This window comes from Amblyomma maculatum, chromosome 1 (genome assembly GCF_055883805.1).
Source record: "Amblyomma maculatum isolate TAMU_Amacu chromosome 1, ASM5588380v1, whole genome shotgun sequence".
Lineage (NCBI taxonomy): Eukaryota > Metazoa > Arthropoda > Arachnida > Ixodida > Ixodidae > Amblyomma > Amblyomma maculatum.
Window position 1 is genome coordinate 463,838,537 of NC_139344.1, and position 17,187 is coordinate 463,855,723.

Here is a 17,187-nt window from a genome sequence, read left to right on the forward strand (position 1 = left end):
TAAGCACGTCGAGCTATCGCTGCACACTTTCACGGAAATACATGCGGGCTGGCCGTGCATCTGGATCGCAGTGATAACCAGCCATTCGTGCGCGCCATATACTGTGGAGGCACAATAACATAACCTGGTCTAACGGCATATCATCGTGGTTATCCAATGCCAAATACCTAATGCCATGGGAATGAAGTGGCAACTGCTTTTTTATTGTCCTTTGCAGAACATCCCACAAATATACCCCCTCCCAGCAATGCAAAAACACGTGATCTATTGTCTCTGGCTGTTTGAAGATGAGACATTGGGCCCTCCACGGTAGGAAAATACCCTTTTCCTCCATAAATGATTTTACACTCAAAGTACCGGTATGTAGCATAAAGAAAAACGTTTTATCTCCCGTAGCAACTTGCATTTCCTTTACGCGTTTTAATACATTACTTCCCGTGCCTCCATAGTATAAAGCTCGGTACAAGGGCACCGGGAACACCACTTCACAAACATCCTAGTATAATGTTCTCCTGTTAAAATTACTTAAATAGTCTTTCGAAAAACGTTTAAGAATTTCACGCTCACAACAATTTCCCTAAAGAATCCAAAAACAGAGCCCGGCATACACTGAGTATAAACTACGAAATCAGGCAACGCTCGACCAAGTCTTTGTTGACACACTGTGCGCAGGAATGGATCACTGGCATCCCTAAAAAACATAAACCGGTTGACAATCTGTCGCACAAACAAATGACCCAGACCAAGACCCCCATGCTTCACCTGCCGGAACAAATTTGTCCGAGTGCACCTCTCCCAACTCGAGGCCCAAACAAACACAAGCAAAAACTCGATGCAATTTTTGCACATATACACGGGAGCAATGCAACACTTGCATTACATACCATAACTTACTAATTAAAAACAGGTTGCAAACTGCGGCTCTTGCAAATATTGATAATTGAGCGCTTTTCCATTTCTCCGCTTTTTCACGGGTTTCTCTGACCTGATCTAGCCAGTATGGCTCGCTTTCCTTGTAAAATTCCAAGGGCACACCCAAGTACATTGCAGGCGTTGTAACCCACGACACATTAGCGAAAGTGTCGGGGGTAAGCTGCCATTCTCCGTGCCAAAATCCCAGGCACTTACCCCAGTTAACTTTACTCCCTGTGACTTTGCTAAAATGTTTTACCACATCCACTATCCTCTTTATACTCTCCTTATTCACACAAAAAATCGCAACGTCGTCTGTGTAAGCCAGCAATTTGACTTCTGACTCCTGCAGTCGAAAACCATCAATGTCATTGTTTTGTAGGATGCTTAAACACAATGTTTCAATATAAATGCCGACCAAAAGAGGGCTGAGGGGGCAACCTTGGCGCACCGATCGTCGTACGTTGATGGGGGCCCCCAGTGACTTATTGACAATTAATCTCGTAGTGCATTTACGGTACGCCAAGGCCACTCCCTCTCGAATAACAGAGCCGACATTAACATAGTCTAATATACTGAACAGAATAGTATGTGCCACACAATTAAAAGCTTTCTCCAAGTCCAACTGCAGTAACACAACACATGCATGAGTTGCATCGCAGCATTCGAGCATACTTCTCGCTTTGTGAATGTTCTGAAAGATAGATCGCCCTTTGATACCGCACGTTTGGTGAGGGCCCACTAGTTCGCATATAACCGTTTGTAGTCTGCCAGCAAGCACCTTCATATAAATCTTGTAATCAACGTTTGTCAGAGCAATGGGCCTGTAAGACGACAACTGCCTAAGCTTATCTGGTTGGTCAGTTTTCGGAATAAGTACTGTGTGCGACGATCCGAAAGACGCAGGCAGTGCCTTCAGTTCATACGCTTCATTAAATAAGGCACACAACAAAGGAGATAGCTGTTCCTTGAACGCTTTATAAAAAGCCGCACTCAGGCCATCAGGCCCGGGTGATTTCCCTGGGTTTAAATTTTCTATTGCCTGCTGCACTTCTTTTTCGCTTATTGGCCGCTCCAGTCTTTCTTTTTGTTCGTCATCAATTTTTGGCATCGCGTCAAGAAAGGATTCTTTAAAACGGTCCAAATTAACCTCTCGGGACGACAATAGCTCTACATAATACTCCCGGAAATCTTTCGCGATTCCTTCGTTATCGGTTTCTGTGCGTCCTGCCCAATCTACCTCTGCCACGTGATTTCGCCTTGCAATTGCTTTTTCTATTCCCAACGACCTTTTTATCGGCGTCTCATCCATGGTCAATTTTTCCGCTCTCGCACGCACCAGTGCTCCGCGATTACGGTCTTCGTCATTCAGTTGAAGTCTTTGTTTTATTTTTCTAACGTCGTCCGTATAACCCTGGCGTGTTACACTCCATGGCTAACAATTTACCTAGCAAAGATCTTAAATGCATTTCATTTTGTTTTTCTTGAAACCGTATGCAGCTGGCTTTTTCTATAGCTTTGATTTTAATTTGTTGCTTACACAGTTCCCATTCTTGACCCAGTTCGTGGGTGTCCTCCTGACAAATCTTACCAATTTCTTCTTCTACTAGTCTGGTGAATTGCTCCTCATTCAGCAGTTTATTATTTAACTTCCACAATTCCCAATTAAAACCGCTACCTCCCTTTCTTCTTCCAATTGTACACTGAACCATGCAGTGATCTGAGTACGTTACCGCCACAACATAATAATCCTGGCATTTTGGGGCCAGTTCGGCGGACACATAAATCCTGTCAAGGCGGGCGTGGCTAGCACCCTCAAAATGAGTATACTGAACCCGTCGCTCGCTCGTGAGACACTCTGCAACGTCTTCCAGTGCAAACTCGTCCACCAAGCGCGAAAGTACCGCTGTGCTACGATCCATAAATGTACGATGGCTAGTTTTGTCCCCGGAGCTCAGTACACAATTGAAATCTCCCAGAAAGACAATTTGCTTATCCGTGTTTAAATACCCTTCAACAAAATCAAACAAAGCAGCCCTCTCATCAACTACCGTAGGTGCATATATACAAACAGCACGCCACTCAGCCGAGCAAAAATTAAAATCGAGGACCACACCACGACCCGACGGAAAAGAAGCATGCGACTGCACTACAAGACCCGGCAACTTCTTCACAAACAGGACGCATCCAGCAGAAGTACCGACTGCATGGCTGACAACTGCGTAAAACCGCGACGTCAAATGTTGCACCATGCTCTCGGTCTCTTGTTCACCCTCGACTTTTGTCTCTTGAACTCCAAGTATATCGAGTCATTTTCATTTAAAAGGCGCAGGACTTGGCTCTTCTTCCTTTTCGCTGCTACACCTCTCACGTTAAGGGTCGCAATCTTTAGTAACAGTTCATAAGCCATTTCCTTAAGGTGAAAAGAGGCCAAGAGCATGGTGCTTACCTTTCACGTCTAGCATGGCGCTGGAGGCTTTCGTTGACGCCAGAGCCATCAGGTTGGACTTGCAGACCTTGTGACAGGGGCGGCTTTTCGGCAGCTCTCCTGTCCGCCGAGACATTCGGTCTTGGTTTGAAGGTCGCCCTCCTCCCTATTGGCGTTTTTATCGGCGGCTCGTCGTTGCTAGCTGCCTCTGCCTTGCTTGTCTCACTTGTGCGCTCGTCGTGGGCACGCTTCGCAGGGCCTTGGACGTTGGTCACTCGGCCGCTGCTCTTTTCAAGGGTTTCCTGTCGGCCCGCAGACTCCGAAAGTTCAGTTTTTGAGCTCTCGTCATCACTCACCCTTTCTTCCTCTGACGGTCCGTTGTTCGGTAGTGTGACTTCCTTGTCTGGCCTACTGAGTATCTCGTCACCGCCTTACCGGGGGCACTAACATGCCTGTCGTTGCTGCTAGCTTTTCAGCTTCTCCGACCCCTTTTGCGGCCTCTTCTGTCTCTGTCATATCCATTTGGTGCTCAGTCATGTCCGCCCTCGCTGTTGGTGCAGTAGCCACTGCATACGTTCGCACGCAATCTTCCTCGGCGTGGCCAAAACGTTTACATATCGAGCAACGCGGAATCTTACATTCCCGGCGCACATGACCGGTCTAGCGGCAGCGCAGGCACTGCATTGGCCGCCCAGGCACCACAACAAGGGCCAACTCCCCTGCTACTCTTATCTGGTTAGGCAAGTCGTCTATCTTCATCCCGGGCTTCAACTTCAGGAGCACGGTTCGCGTTGTGGAGCCCTTTTCGTGAACGCCCTGGACTCGCCACCACTCACGGGTCACTTCGGTCACCTCATCGAAAGCCGCAAAAGCAGTTCGGATATCCTCATCCGCCACGCCATGCAATATCCAGTGGAGCCGTAGCTTCACCTGTTGATCCTCCGGGTCAATGATGATGCACCGTCGACCTTTCACTTGAAGCTCCTTGAAGGCTACCAGCCGCTTGGTTGCTTCAGTGCTGCTCAAAGTCACCGCCCAGACATGGTTTATTTAGTAAGCCCCCAAGGCCACCACGTCTGGGAGCGTACCAGTCTTGGCCAGGGTGTCCCGAAAATCTTCAACCCTAAAGGGTCGCACTCGTACGTCGCCGTGCAAAAAACCTGCGTTGAAAACAACACGTCCGGTGGGCAGATGCGGCAAAATGAGCCGATATTCCTTATCATCGTTTGCGTTAAGCCTGTTACCTCGGCCAGCCTGGGCCGCAATCGCCGCTCCGCCGGAGCTCATGATTCTGCGTCCGTACACGCCGGTGGCCGGAAGTAGAAAGACTGCGCCACTCTGCTGGACAAGCTTCTCGTTAGAAGTAAGAGGTATTTGATTGCAGAAAATAAAGCGATTACAGCTGCTACCGGTTGACGTGCTCGTAACAAAAAAGAAATAAGTAAAACATAGCAGAGCGTGGTTTCGATCCACGGACCTCTGGGTTATGGGCCCAGCACGCTTCCACTGCGCCACTCTGCTGGACAAGCATCTCGTCAGAAGTGAGAGGTATTTCATTGCAGAAAATAAAGCGATTACAGCTGCTACCGGTTGACGTGCTCGAAACAAAAAAAAAAAAATAAGTAAAACATAGCAGAGCGTGGTTTCTATCCAGGGACCTCTGGGTCATGGGCCGAGCACGCTTCAACTGCGCCACTCTGCTTTTTTTTTCTTTATTGCCATACTTTGACAAACACTGCACACACACACAAAAAAACTTCATTCAATCTTGACACCAGCAACCTGCCAGAGCTGCTTGACAGGCCTTGTCTTGTTTAAAATTCTTTGAGCAGGTTCAAATTTCCCATCCTCGGTAGCCAATCGGGGTTAAATGATTGTGATTTCACCACTTGCACGAATCTGTGCACATTCTCCTTAAAGTACATGCGGGCCGGTCGCGCGTCTGGGTCGCAGTAATAACCCGCCATCCTGGAGCGCCATATACTATGGAGGCCCCAGAGCATTACTTGGTCCAACGGGAAACCATCCTCATTTTGAATGGCCAAAAATGTGATGCCGTACGGATGAAGCGGAAACTCTTTTTTAATGGTTCTTTGTAAAACATCCCAAAGATACACCCCCTCCCAACAGTGAAGAAATACATGATCAATTGTTTCGGGCACTTTGCATATTAGGCAATGCGTACCCCATGGTAAAAATAAACCTTTTCCCTCTAAGAACTTTTTAACTGGTAGTGTTTCTGTATGTAATTTGAAGAAGAAAGTTTTTATTCCTGGCTGCACTTTCATTCTTTTAACTCTTTTCAAAACGTCCCCACCGTTGCCTCCATTGTACATGGCTCTGTACACTGGCACTGGAAAAACAACATCACACAGGTCACCGTATAGCTTTTTCCGCTTCACTTCACTTAAGAATTCTGTCGAAAAACGCGCTGTAAGAAATTTCACGCTGTCAGCCACTTCTCTAAAATAACCGAAGATTCTCCCTGGTAAGCTCTTGGTACCCACAACAAAATCAGGCAAATCACGGTTCAATCTTAGTTGGCACACAGTTCTTAGTTGGCACACACTAACATCTCGGAAGAAGAAAAACCTGTTGAAAAGCTGGCGGAGAAATAGATGTCCCAGCCCGAGACCACCGTCTTTCACACTTCGAAACAAGTTCGTCCGCTTGCACCGTTCCCAGCTCGATGACCAAACAAACACAGCTAGAATACGATGTATCTTCTGTACATTTACCCGGGAACAGTGCAACACTTGCATGACATACCAGAGTTTGCTTAAAAAGGATACATTGCACACCGTAGCTCTTGCAAAAATTGATAAATATGCCCCCTTCCATCTATCTGCTTTTTCCTGTATTTCGTTCAGTTGTCCTTTCCAGTATGCATCACTGTCTCTGTAGCTGTTTAATGGAACTCCTAAGTATTTTGTGGGGGTTGTTACCCAGGGCACATTTGCAAAAAACTCTGGGGTCGATGGCCAATTGCCATGCCAAAATCCCTGACACTTTGACCAGTTCACTTTGCTTCCGGTTGCTTTCCTGAAACTGTCGACACACAGCACTGCCTCGCGTATACTAGGCTGATTCACAGCACAGACCGCTAGGCCATCCACGTATGCGAGCAACTTGACTTCAGCTGCCTGCAACTTAAAACCTTTAATTGCCTCGTTTTGGATAATGTTCACACATAGTGTCTCTATGTAGATGGCAAACAAAAGTGGGCTGAGGGGGCAGCCCTGGCGTACCGAGCGTTGCACCTGAATGGGGGCCCCCAGACTCTTGCTAATGATTAATCTAGTAGTGCATCCACGGTACGCCATGGCCACGCCCTCTCTGATTACTGAACCTAGGCTCACGTGATCCAGAATACACAGCAATATTTCGTGGGCTACACAGTCGAAAGCCTTTTCGAGGTCCAGTTGGAGGATGGCTACACATTTATCAATTAGTTCACTACACTCGAGCACCGATCTTGCCGTGTGTATATTTGTCATAATTTACCTCCCCTTTATACCACACGTTTGGTGAGGACCAACAATATTTGTAATAACTGACTGCAATCTTCTAGCTAACACTTTCATCAATATTTTGTAATCTACGTTTGTCAAAGCAATTGGCCTATATGCTGTGACTTGCTTCAGATTTTCCTCGTCATTTGTCTTGGGAATAATAATAGTATGAGATAGCCCGAAAGATTGCGGCAATCTATTCACTGCATAGGCTTCATGGAAGACCGCTGTCAATATTGGAACTACTTCGTTCTTAAATTCTTTATAAAAAAAAAGCCGCACTTAGGCCGTCTGGCCCAGGCGACTTTCCCATATTTAAACCATCGATCGCTTTTTCTACCTAGATTTCTGTGATTGGCATCTCCAACCTTTCCTTCTTATCCTCGTCTAGTCGCGGCATAGCTGCAAGAAGCTTTCGTTTGAAAGCTTTCATGTCGACCACATTTTTGCTGAACAGTTCCTGATAATATTGGAAGAAACCATGCCTGATATGATCGTCGTCCGGCGATAGCACGCCGCCCCATTCGATCTTATCAATGCGGTTTTTCTCGGCATGAGCCTTTTCAATTCCCAGTGGCCTTTTCGATGGCGTCTCGCCCATGGCCCAATTTTCCGCTCTTGCACGCACTAACGCTCCACGGTATCTGTCTTCTTCTATCAGGTTAATCTGTTCTTTTATTTTTCGAATATCCTCTATCCATCTGCCGGGTGCCTTACATTCCTGTTCGTGTAGTGTTGCGAGCAAAGCCTTCAGCTGGGTTTCTGTAATTTTCTTCTCGTACAGCAGGGAACTGGATCTGTCAATGGCTTTAATTTTAATCTGTTCCTTGCACAACTCCCACTGTTTCCAGATTTCGAGCAAAGTCCCTGGCCTCACTTTAATCAATTCATTCAATACCACGCGTCTAAAGGCATCATCATTAAGCAATTTATTGTTCAATTTCCATAACTCCCAGCTAAATGCATTGCTTCGTTTTTTGGTGCCGAATAAGCATTGCACCAAACAGTGATCCGTGAATGTCATAGGCACAGCTCGGTATTCATTGCATGAATGAATCAAATCCAGCGACGCGTAAATTCTGTCCAGACGCGCGTGGCTAGAACCTTGGAAGTGCGTGTACTGAACGGCACGCGGTCCTTCCAAGCAATCAGCCACATCCTCCATTCGCTTGTTAACTGGCATAACATTAAAGTGCTCTTGTCTCTGAATCCGCGTGTGCTGGTTTTGTCTCGAGCATTCAGTACACAGTTAAAATCGCCCAGCAATACTACCTGCCTTTCCGTAATTAACTGCTGCATAACATTCTCGAAAAACACTGTTCTTTCCTGCACACAGTTAGGAGCGTACACACAAATAATGCGCCACTCAACACCGCTGTATACACAATCAGCCACTACACACCGTCCAGAAGAGCATGAGGAGTAGCCCTTTACAACCAGACCAGGCAGCTTTTTCACAAACAATACACACCCGGCCGATGTCCCAACTGCGTGGCTAACAATGGCGTAAAATCTAGCCGTGAAACGTCGCACCATGCTCCCGGTCTCTTCCTCCCCGTCAGCCTTGGTTTCTTGCACGGCAAGCACGTCAATATCGTGGTCAGTTAAGAGCCGGTGCACCTGGCTCTGCTTCTTTTTGCCTGCCAATCCCCTGACATTTAACGGCTACTCTTAAGGTGGTTTCGGGCGCCTTTTTCATCAAGGGTGAAGAGACCGAAAGCATGGTGCTTACCTTTCCCGTCTAGCGGGTTGCTAGACGCCGTCGTTGGATCCATCCCCGTCCGATGTGAGCGGCTGACCCGGCAGCGGGAGCACTTTATCCGCTGCCCGTCTCTCTGATGATATGTTTGGCCGCGGACGTAGCGTGGACCGCCGGGATTGCCCTGTTTTTGCTGGTGGCTCGTCGACGCTGGGGGCTGACGCCTGGTTACCCTCGGGTTCGGACTGTGTGTGGGATCGCTTGGCTGGGGCTGGGACGCCTGGCTTACAAACACCGCTGGTGTCCGAGTGCTCCTCCCCATTATCCTGTTCCATACCGTTTGCCGGCTCAAGTGACGTGCCTTCCTCATTGCTAGGGGGCTCAGGTGCAGAGTCCGCTCTCCCCACATCCCTCGCAGCATTGCCGCTTTCTGCCGAGTCCACCGACGAATCAGTCTCCCGTGTCTGCGTTCGCACCTCTCCGGCACCCTTCGCCGCCTCCTCCGCCTCGACCACGTCCATGGTGAGCTCCGCCGACCGTTCCGCAGTTCCATGTCCCACGGCCGAAGCGTACGAAAGCACACAGGCAGCCTCGTCATGTCCGTAGCGTCTACACTTTGGACAACGCGGTACCTTACATTCACGTCGAACGTGACCGGTACCGCGGCAGCGCCGGCACTGCATCGCTCGCCCAGGCACTACGACAAGGGCTAGCTCTCCGGCAACTCGCAGCTGGTGAGGTAAGTCGTCGACCTTAATGCCAGGTTTCAATTTCAGGAGCACAGTCCTCGTGGTGGACCCCTTCTCCTTGACTCCTTGAACTCTCCACCTTTCCCGGGTCACCTCGGTCACATTCCCAAACGCAGCAAAAGCCGTCCGGATGTCGTCGTATGCCACACCGTGCAACATCCAGTAAAGTCGCAGCTTCACCTGTTGGTCTTCGGGATCGATAATAAGGCAACGGCGTCCCTTAACTTCGAGTTCCTTGAAAGCCGCCAATTTCTTCGTTGCTTCTGTGCTGCTTAACGTGACCGCCGAAACATGGTTGATCTGATACGCCCCCAACGCCACAACGTCGGGGAGCGCACCAGCCTTGAGCAGGGCGTCGCGGAAATCCTCGACCCTGTATGGCCTGACTCGCACATCGCCGTGCAAAAAAAGCGTGTTAAAAACAACGCGTCCGGTGGGCAAAGTTGGCAGAATAATCTGATACTCCCTATCGTCCATGTCGTCAAGCCTGTTTCCGCGGCTGGAAAGGGCCGCTATCGCCGCTCCGCTGGAGCACATGATTAAGCGACCGTTCACTACGGTGGCCGGAAGCAGAATCACTGCGCCACTCTGCTGGACAAGCATCTCGTTAGAAGTGAGAGGTATTTGATTGCAGAAAATAAAGCGATTACAGCTGCTACCGGTTGACGTGCTCGTAACAAAAAAAAAATAAGTAAAACATAGCAGAGCGTAGTTTCGATCGACGGACCTCTGGGTTATGGGCCCAGCACGCTTCCACTGCGCCACTCTGCTGGACAAGCATCTCGTTAGAAGTGAGAGGTATTTGATTGCAGAAAATAAAGCGATTACAGCTGCTACCGGTTGACGTGCTTGTAACAAAAAAAAAAATAAGTAAAACATAGCAGAGCGTGGTTTCGATCCACGTACCTCTGGGTTATGGGCCCAGCCCGCTTCCACTACGCCACTCTGCTGGACAAGCATCTCGTTAGAAGTGAGAGGTATTTGATTGAAAAAAAAATAAAGCGATTACAGCTGCTACCGGTTGACGTGCTCGTAACTGCTCGTAACAAAAAAAAAAAAAATAAAACATATCAGAGCGTGGTTTCGATCCACGGACCTCTGGGTTATGTGCCCAGCACGCTTCCACTGCGCCACTCTGCTTTTTTTTTTCTTTATTACCGACTTGGCAACTACAAAGAACGATGAAAAGTCGCATGGAATTAAAAACACAAGTCACTTTCTAACAGGTTTCTTGTGATAGAATGGATTAGGTGACATGAGCTTGTCCAAGACTGGCAGCCATTCCGGGGGTTCAGGTTGCCCTCAGAAAACATCACGTGTGTACATTACACTTTCAACAAAATACTGATGGGCTGGGTGTACGACAACATGCTCATGGCGAACATCCATCCGCGTTCTCCATACGCTGTGCATACACAAGACCAACAATAGATCACTGGGCACTTCTCCTGGCTGGGCGCATGGAAGGTAGCGTATGCCAAACGGCGTTATTGGTAAGTCCTTTTTAATAGTACGCTGTAGCACGTCCCACAAAATCTGCATCGTGACAATCAAGGAAAATATGCTCTATGGATTCCAGCTTTTTGCAAATTAAACAGTCAGCAGACCAAGGCACAAAAAGGCCTTTGCTTTCCAGCCATGGCTTCACCGGAAGAGTGCCGGTATGCAATTGAAAAAAGAAAGATTTAGTGGACGATCTGATGGGCATTCTGTTCACTCTTTTCAACACGTCCCGCTCCGGACACAAAGCATATACAGAGCGATAAAGAGGCACAGGTAAAAAGGTTTCCAATAAATCTTTGTACAGCCGTTTTCGCGTAACAGTACACATATACTCATTTGAAAATCTCGCCTTCACTATTTGGAAGGACGCGACAACTTCGCGAAGAAAAGCACTTAGAGCCATTGTCGCTGTAGACATAGTCGAAACTACATATTCCGGCAGTGAATCACGCAATCGCACTTGGAATACCGTTCTAAGAAAAACATCGCTTTGTTCGCGCAAAAAAAAGAACCTAGTTACAATCTGTTTTAAGTATAAATGTGACAATCCCAGTCCACCGTTATGCACCGTATGAAACAGATTGCATCGACTGGTACGCTCCCATGTTGAAGCCCACACAAACGTGGCAAATACCCTATGCAGTTTTTGAACAGAGATTCTTGACATAGATAACACTTGCAGCATGTAAAAAATTTTTGCAACTAGGAACATATTGCAAACAGTAGCTCTTGCGAGCATAGAAAAGTTATGTCCTCCCCATTTGTTTGTTTGGGTCTTCACTTGCTCAACTTCACCGGCCCAACATTCCTTGCTTTCACGGTAATGCTTTAGTGGCACACCAAGGTAATTGCCTTGCGTTATTGTCCATTGCATACTGGAGAACAGTTCAGGCGCGTATTGCCAGTTTCCCTGCTAAAATCCTAAACACTTTGCCCAACTAATTTCACTTCCACTTGCAGTGCAAAAAGCAGTGGCTTCTTTTACAACTTCTTGCACGCTCTCATGGTCAGTACAAAAAACCGCAATATCGTCCGCGTATGCCAAAACCCGAACTTCACTTTGAAAAAATCTATAACCGTGTATATTTGGCCTTGTAAGCAATCTTAAACAGAAAGGCTCCAGATAAAGCGCAAACAAAAGGGGAGACAGAGGACAGCCCTGCCTTACTGACGACTGAACAAGTATACGATCGGTTAAATGCTTATTCACGACCAGTCTCGCTGAACAGCACTCGTAAACCATTTTCACGCCCTTTGTAATCACGGAACCAGCATTGACATGCTCTAAAACAGAGAACAAAATTTCATGTACCACTTTATCAAATGCTTTGTGCAGGTCTAATTGCATCATGGCTACGTGGTCATGCATCGCGTCACAACATTCGAGTACACTCCTTGCTGCGTGTATGTTAGTAAAAATGGTCCTTCCTTTTATACCGCATGTCTGATGTGGGCCTACAAGAGAAGTAATTACACGTTGGAGTCGTCGCCCTAATACTTTCATGTAAATTTTATAGTCAACATTCGTTAGACTTATAGGACGGTAAGACGCTACAGACTGAAGCTTAACTGGGTCATCTGTTTTCGGGATTAGTACAACGTGTGACATTCGAAAAGACGGAGGAGGTACGTTCTTTTCGTAGCATTCACTAATAACTCTTTCTAGTAAAACAGCCATTTCAATTGGAAAAGCCTTGTATATGGCAGCACCAAGACCATCTGGTCCGGGTGACTTATTGGAATTTAATTCCCCGATAACGGCCTCAATTTCCTCGGAAGTAATACTTGCTTCAAGTGTCTGCGCCACTTCGTCTTCTACTCTTGGCATCAGCGACAGAAAGTCTTTTCTGAAGCGTTCAATGTCCGGTGTTTTCAGGCTAAACAATTCGCTGTAAAATTCTACAAACGCCCGTTCAATCGTTTTTTTTTTTTCGAGGTAACTACGTTCTGATAGCAGATTTCTGTTATCTCTTTTGACATGGCGTACCTTTTTTTCCTCACTAAGTGCCCTTTTCGTGGGCGTCTCTCCGAGCCACAATTTTTCCTGCGTGCCCTTATCACCGCACCGCGATACTTCTCTTCGTCTATCACCTCAAGTTTGGTTTTTATCTTTTTTATATCTTGGGCGAACAAGCCAGGCTTAACGCTCTCCATGCTAAGCATGTATTCAAGTGTGCTACGAAGATCTTTTTTTTGTTCTCTTTCTTTACGTCGCAAAGTGCATGCTCGGTCAATAGCAGCTATCTTTATATCGCACTTAAACTGCTCCCATGCTTGTATAAAATTAGAGTCATTTTGTAACATATGCTTAATATTGCCACCTAGCGTTGCCAGGTGGCGCATGACTGAGGTGAAAAAGGAGGACGAAGTTGAAGAGGACGACAAAGTGTCGCTTACACGTTTGCGTCTGTGCTGCTGTGTTCTTGTGTCTGGGCTACCCCCTGCTATCATTGGTATCCTTAGTCACCGTGTACGTGACATTCTGGTGGAGGTGCTGGGTAAAACGATCGCCTATGCAAGAATCTCCATCTACAAGACGTCGCGCCAGCCCTGTACCATTGGACACCCCCGTGCATCGCTCCAGTCGACGGCTCCAGGGACTGTCTCCGGAGTTTCAGCCAGCACCCGCCGCCATGACATCTAGTGCTCCTGCGCAGCAGGTGACGGGCCTCGCACCGGCCTGTAACTACACCTTGCAGGCCCCTCGGGTACCGAAGACTTTCCATGGGGACCTCTTTGAGGATGTGGAGGATTGGTTCCTTCAGTTTGAACGTGTCGCGGCATTCAACCAGTGGGACGATGCTGCCAAACTAAGGAACGTCTACTTCAGCCTTGAGGACGGCGCCCGTATCTGGTACGAGAACCGAGAGCAAGCTTTAACTTCGTGGCGGGAATTCCGTCGTCAACTGCTCGAGGCTTACACTAGCGCAGATCGTCGCGAGCATGCAGAACGTGCCATTCACTCTCGCATCCAAAGGCCGAATGAGAGTGTCCAAGCATACGTCGAGGACATGACGCGCCTCTTCAGGCGAGCCGATCCCGCCATGTCCGAGGACAAAAAGGTCAGGCACTTGATGCAGGGTTTGAAAGAGCAGTTGTTCGCAGGCCTTGTGCGAAACCCACCCTCGACTGTAAACGGATTCCTTGCGGAGGCCACCACAATGGAAAAGGTGCTACACCAACGTGCCGTGGCTTATGACCGACCTTTTCATACACGCACAACCGCGGAATCATTTGCATCTTCAGAGCGGCATCCCGATGCATTGCGCGAACTGATTCGCAGCGTCGTGCGCGAAGAACTAAGCAAGTTCTGGAGCCCTCTGCAGCAATCGCCATCTTCCGTTTCTGCTATAGTGCGGGAGGAGGTGCGGCAGGCACTCAAGAGCCCTCTTTCGCCTGTAGTTTCGAGCCCGCCATTGCTGTCGGGGACCGACAATCGTCCCACATATGCGGAAGTTCTGCAGAGTCAGGCTCCCCCTTCACCACCGCCCATTCTCGCGTCACCTACAGTTCCGCTGCCCTCGGTGCAGCCAGTGCAGAACTTCGACAATCGCCCGCTGCCCCGACGCAAAGCCGACATTTGGCGCACGCCTGACCGCCGTCCGCTTTGCTTCCACTGCGGTGAACCAGGACATCTCTACCGGGATTGTCCGTATCGACGCCTCGGTCTCCACGGCTTCCGCATCGACTCGCCTCCTCCCCGGTTTGGTCAACGGCCCCGAGTTATTGAGGAGTACCTGGCGGAGCAGCGTTCATCTCGTTCGCAGCGTCAGCCCCGCTCCCCTTCGCCAAGGCGCTCCTCCTCGTTCACTCACGGTTCCTCGCGAGAGGACCAAGGCCGCTCGTCTAGCCCTGGTCGGGAAAACTGAAAACAGCGACCTTCGGGGGCGAGGCCGCTGGTAGTCGCTGCGTTGAAGACCTCCCGTCGCCGCCGCTTCGATCCGACCGCGAGCTGCTGGTACCGTCACCTAGGGAAGCAAAAAGCGTTTCTCTGGACCTTCCGGTTATTTTAGACGGTCGCACTACGGTCAATGCTTTAGTGGACACCGGTGCCGATTATTCAATTTTGAGTGGTCGCATGGCGACTGTTTTGAAGAAGGTGCTCACTGCTTGGCCAGGTGTGTGCCTTCGAACCGCCGGCGGTCATATAGTTACTCCAAAGGGGATGTGCACGGCTCGCATTCAGATTAACGGACGTACGTTCGTCGTTAGTTGCGTTGTTTTAAGTGACTGCTCCCGTGACCTTATCCTCGGCATTGACTTTCTGCGGGAGTACGGAGCAGTTATCGACCTGCGAAATAGACTCGTCACGTTTTCGATGGGACAGTCTACCGAACAAGATAGTAGCAGTCCTTGCAATAACGCACTTCGTGTTTCCGCTGAGAGCGTCTCGCTGCCGCCGCGAAGCAGTGCTCTTGTGGAAGTTACCTGTGACGATTTCCGTACCGGTGATGCTGTAGCGGAGGCGAACCATACACTCCTGCTTGCTCATGGCATTTGCGCTCCTCGAAGTTTATTGTCGTTTCACAATGGCCGGGCTGCACTCCTTGTCACAAATTTTTCTAATGAGTACCGACACTTGTTCCCGGGGACTGCTATCGCTTTTGCTGACCATGTTGCGCACGATCCGGTCTGTTTTGCATCCACGGCAGTAGAAACTAACGAGCCATCTCTTGACAACATCGACATTAACTGTCACTTGTCAAAGGAGAAACGGCGGGCTTTAGAGCAACTGCTGCTAGACTTCAAGCACTGCTTTGCTTCTTCCTCGAAGGTTCGTCAAACGCCCATTACACAGCATCGCATCATTACTTATGACGACGCTCGCCCAATACGACAGCAGCCTTATCGTGTGTCTGCCAAAGAACGAGAAGTGATCCAGACGCAAGTTCAGGAGATGCTGGATGATGGTGTTGTGCAGCCTTCACAAAGTCCGTGGTCTTCACCAGTTGTCCTTGTCAAAAAGAAAGACGGCACTCTTCGATTTTGCGTCGACTATCGAAAATTGAATAATGTGACAAAGAAAGATGTATACCCGTTGCCGCGCATCGATGACTCACTGGACAGATTGCGTCGTGCGAAGTATTTTTCATCTATTGATTTAAAAAGCGGCTATTGGCAAATCGAAGTAGACGAAAGAGACCGAGAAAAAACCGCATTTGTCACTCCAGATGGCCTATATGAATTCAAAGTACTTCCATTTGGATTGTGCTCTGCCCCAGCTACATTCCAAAGGATGATGGACACCGTCCTCACTGGCCTCAAGTGGCAGATCTGTCTTGTGTACTTGGACGATGTAGTTGTTTTTTCCGAAACATTTGATCAACACCTCGAACGCCTTCGAGCTGTCCTGGAAGCCCTCCGTTCTGCTGATCTCACGCTGAAGCCCCAGAAATGCCACTTCGGGTATACAGAACTCAAGTTCCTCGGCCATGTTGTAAGCGCTGATGGGGTGCGCCCGGATCCCGATAAGACTGCTGCCGTCGCACGATTTCCCGTTCCAGCTAATAAGAAGGCTGTTCAGCGCTTCCTCGGCCTGTGCGCATATTATCGGCGTTTCATTGCGGACTTTTCTCAGATCGCAGAACCTCTGACGCGCCTTACAAGGAAGGACACCTCCTTTGTGTGGAACTCTGAGCAGCAGATGGCCTTCTCTTTGCTTCGTGAGCGCCTTCAAACATCCCCTGTTCTGGCGCACTTCGATGAAGCGGCTGACACTGAGATACACACTGACGCCAGTAGTATCGGTCTTGGCGCGGTCCTTGTTCAGCATCAAGACGGGTTTGAGCGAGTAATAGCCTATGCCAGCCGCACTCTCTCTCGTGCCGAAATGAACTATTCCACCTCAGAAAAGGAATGCCTGGCGGTCGTATGGGCTACTATGAAGTTTCGTCCCTATCTTTACGGCCGGCCATTTAAAGTCGTCACCGACCATCATTGTTTGTGCTGGCTGGCAAATCTGCGAGACCCATCTGGACGACTTGCACGCTGGAGTTTACGTCTTCAGGAGTTTGACATAACCATTGTTTACAAGTCCGGCCGCAAACACGAAGACGCCGACACGCTGTCACGAGCACCCGTTGACACTGGCGATACTACAGCCGATGACGATAGCGGTTTTCTAGGAGCCCTCAGCGCATCTGAGCTCAGGGATCGACAAAGAGCTGATCCAGACATCCTTCCACTCATCGATTATCTGGAAGGGCGTGATACGATTCTGCCTCGACACCTATCTCGGCACCTTGGTTCCTTCTGCATACGGCAAGGCGTATTGTATAAAAGAAACTCCCAGAGCCAAGACAGAACTCACCTTCTGGTAGTGCCATGCGAGCTCCGTGAGGATATTCTCCTTGCTTGCCATGATGAACCAACGTCTGGTCATTT

The 17,187-nt window shown here is 48.8% G+C and overlaps 1 non-coding gene and 1 pseudogene across 1 annotated transcript; both read right to left on the reverse strand.

Moving 5' to 3' along the window:
* Positions 1 to 17,187, reverse strand: part of LOC146209835 (uncharacterized) — a 36,794-nt pseudogene that overhangs the window by 16,124 nt on the left and 3,483 nt on the right.
* Positions 4,790 to 4,861, reverse strand: TRNAM-CAU (transfer RNA methionine (anticodon CAU)). Its single transcript has one exon. It is a non-coding gene; the product is annotated as a tRNA-Met (tRNA).